This window comes from Eulemur rufifrons, unplaced genomic scaffold (assembly GCF_041146395.1).
Source record: "Eulemur rufifrons isolate Redbay unplaced genomic scaffold, OSU_ERuf_1 scaffold_472, whole genome shotgun sequence".
NCBI lineage: Eukaryota > Metazoa > Chordata > Mammalia > Primates > Lemuridae > Eulemur > Eulemur rufifrons.
The window spans coordinates 25001-28472 of record NW_027183254.1 but is presented as its reverse complement, the minus strand read 5'-3'; positions in this window follow the sequence as shown (position 1 = coordinate 28472).

Sequence of the window (3472 nt, the reverse complement as noted above, 5' to 3'; positions counted from 1 at the left end):
GGAGACCCGACCCACCCCGCGGGGACAGGAAGGAGACGGCACACGCGGACGGGAGAGGAGGGTGTCCGGCGACCGGCCGCCGTCCCGTGCATGCGTGTCCCTCTCCCTCGGCCTCGCCTTTCCTACCCATTTTCCCTGGTTCCCGCTCGGGAGGCAGGGACAGCCCTGTGAGTGGCACCCAGTCGTCCGTGGCTTCCTCCGAGTCCTACTCTGGGGGCGCGGACCGGGCCCTGGGTGGCGCGGGTGGCCGGCGAGGGCGACCCCTGTCGGCCCGCGGGCGCTCGTGGGCCGCGGCGGTCCCGTCCCGATGTTTTCTCCTCCACAAGTCCCCGTGCTGGGGCCGGGGACCGGGCCCTGGGTGGCCCTGGGTGGCGCGGGTGGCCGGCGAGGGCGACCCCTGTGGGCCCGCGGGCGCTCGTGGGCCGCGGCGGTCCCGTCCCGATGTTTTCTCCTCCACAAGTCCCCGTGCTGGGGCCGGGGACCGGGCCCTGGGTGGCCCTGGGTGGCCGGCGAGGGCGACCCCTGTCGGCCCGCGGGCGCTCGTGGGCCGCGGCGGTCCCGTCCCGATGTTTTCTCCTCCACAAGTCCCCGTGCTGGGGCCGGGGACCGGGCCCTGGGTGGCGCGGGTGGCCGGCGAGGGCGACCCCTGTGGGCCCGCGGGCGCTCGTGGGCCGCGGCGGTCCCGTCCCGATGTTTTCTCCTCCACAAGTCCCCGTGCTGGGGCCGGGGACCGGGCCCTGGGTGGCCCTGGGTGGCCGGCGAGGGCGACCCCTGTCGGCCCGCGGCCGCTCGTGGGCCGTGGCGGTCCCGTCCCGATGTTTTCTCCTCCACAAGTCCCCGTGCTGGGCCCTGGGTGGCGCGCGTGGACGGTGAGGGCCTCCCTGGCCCTCTACGCCACGGGGGCCGACCAGATGTCCCTGAGTGCCCCTTGTCTGCTGGCGCTGGGGACCTGCTGGGGACAGGTGGCCGTGTCGAGTGTCGTGGGGGCAGGCGTGTTCAAGTGGCTCGGTCCCCGTCTTCCTGCGCGGTGTTTTTGATCACCTCATATCGTCATCTTCCGCCTGCAGGTTAGTACTGACACGCTGTCCTTCGGCGACTGTCGCTGGAGGGGTTGGGCCTCCGCACGCGGACAGGGTTCTGGGTTCCTGGGGATCCAGCGCCCTGCCCTGTTCCCTTTGAGCTGACCGCCTGGGCCCGCGCGCCGGCTCTAGGGCGTCGGAGTGTCCCGACGGTGGTGCCCGCCTCTCGCGTTGGTCTCTTGTCCCCTCGAGAGACGGCACCCGGGGGAGGGGGGGAGGTTTGCGGCAACCTTCCCCCTTACCCCGCTGGCTCTGTGCCGTTGCGTGTCAGGCGGTCCTCGTCTTTGGGTTGTGCTTGGGAGGCGGGGCTGGCGAGGCTGAAGCGGGCTCCTCCGATCGCTGTCCTCGCCGGTCTGACTGACCTCCCCCAACCCTCCCCGTCCTCGGGGCCTGATCGATGTGGTGACGTCGCGCTCTCCCGGGCCTTGAGCCGCGTGCCAGGCGAGGGACGGTCCATTCATGGTGAATGGTGGCCGCTCTTCTCGTTCTGCCCGCGGGCACCTCACCTCTCCTTCCCCGCCTGTGGGCGGTGCGTGGGAGGCGCGGGTGCGAGACTATCCGGCCCGACCGCGGTCGCCCCGCCCTCGGCCTCGTGGCGTTGGCGGGGGGTCGTGAGTCCTCTTGACGCAGCGGGCAGCCCTCGCTCGCCCTGTGTGGCTGTTGCCTGGCCGGGGTCCCCCCTGCCCGCGACGGACGGGTGCGGGGCCGTGCCGCCCGCCCGGTCGCGCGCCCCGTTTGGCGCGCGGCTGCTGGGTCTGTGTGGCCCTTTTGTGGTGCCCCCGGAGCGCACCGGGTTGTTCTCCAAGGTGCCCGAAACCGAGCGGTGGTTGTCGTCCTCGTTCCCGGCGTCCCCCTCTGGTCGCCGCTGCAGCGTCTGCTGCGTTGGGTACACCCTCGAGCAGCGTGCTTGGGGTTGGGGGGGTCGAGGCGGGCAAGCCTAGAGGCATCCTCCTGCGCTGCGTGGGCGGGCGGGGGGCGTTGTCTCGGCGTCCCCACGATGTGTGCGTGGCGGACTTCGAAAGGCGAGCGCACGGCTTGTGCTCTTCCCACCCTGCCCGAGGGGGGGGTGGTTGCACGGTCGTGTGGGCGATCGTGGTGGGGCTGGGCCGGCGACGTGGTGCCGGCCGGCCCCGTGGGGGGCCTCTGCCACCGGCCTGGTCTGCCTCGGTGACCCCTCTCCCATACCGACGGGGGAGTGTTCCCCTCGAAGTGAGGGGGCTTTTGGACCAGGGGCCCCGACCGCGAACGCTCAGGAGTCGCCAACCGTGCGTGTTTTGCCCCATGCCGCAGACCCCCCCCACACCTCCCCCGGGGCGTGCCTGAACGCCTCCGCCCAGGGCCCTTACGGGGGCGACCGGGGGTCGGGGGCGATCCACCTTCGGCGAGAAAGCGTCTTCTCTAGCGATCGTGGAGGCGTGTCCTCTTCTGGGGTTTGTCGGATCCCCCAGCCCGCCGCCTCTCTGCGCGTCGTCAGCCGCCGCCCCTGCGGCTGCCAGTTGTGCGTGGGCAGAGTTCCCTCCTCCCCTGCCGTGGGGGGGAGCGGTCCGCCGGCCCCCGCGGTGGGGGCCGAGTGCCACTCTTCGCCTAACGTGGTCCGCGCCTCCCCCCTGAACTCTGGGGGAGGGTCACGCCGGGCCGGGCCGGCGTTCCAGCTGTGAAGGGCGCCCGCGTGTGTGCGCTGCGTGCCCCGGCCGCGGGTCGCCCCGGTGTGCGCTGGGGGAAGGGGGTGGTGGTGCGGCCCGTCTCGCGCCCCCTCCCCATCCCCTGTGAGCGTGCGGCCCTCCACCCGGTCCCGTGCCAGGCCGCGGATGGATGGGCGCTCCCGTGCTGGCGCCTGTGGATTGCGGCTGGGGGGACCGCCCGGCCAACGAGGGGGTCGTTCCACCGGTGCACGGTGCTCCCCGGAGCGAGACAGGATTGGGAAGCGGACGAGAATGGGATTAGGCGCGGTGGCGTGCGGGCCGAGGGCCGAAGGCCGGCGTCGCTCTGGGACGCCCCGGTGGTGAGGCCGTGGCCCCGTTGGGAGGGTCGAGGGGTGCCGAAGGCTTTGGCCGGCTGGCGTCACGGGCGCGTTGCGGGACCGCTCTCGGGTTTGGGGCGGTGGGATCCCGTGGCGTTGTTTCCCCAGTGGCCCGGTCGCGGCGCAGGTCTCGCCTCCCCACGGGCTCTCGTGCCTCGCCCTCGCGGGGTCTCATCCCTGTTCGAAAGGGTGCTCCTTCTCTCTTCCTCACGGCTGCCGACCGCCCCGCGACGAGCGTTCGCCCGACTGCGCTGCCCGAACCTGACCTCGCCGCGGGGAGGGGGCGTCGCCCTGGCCGCCAAGGCCCTGGACGGCGCCCCCCACCCCCCCGGCGACGTGCCTCGGTTGAACGGTCGGCGGGCCTCCGCGTGGC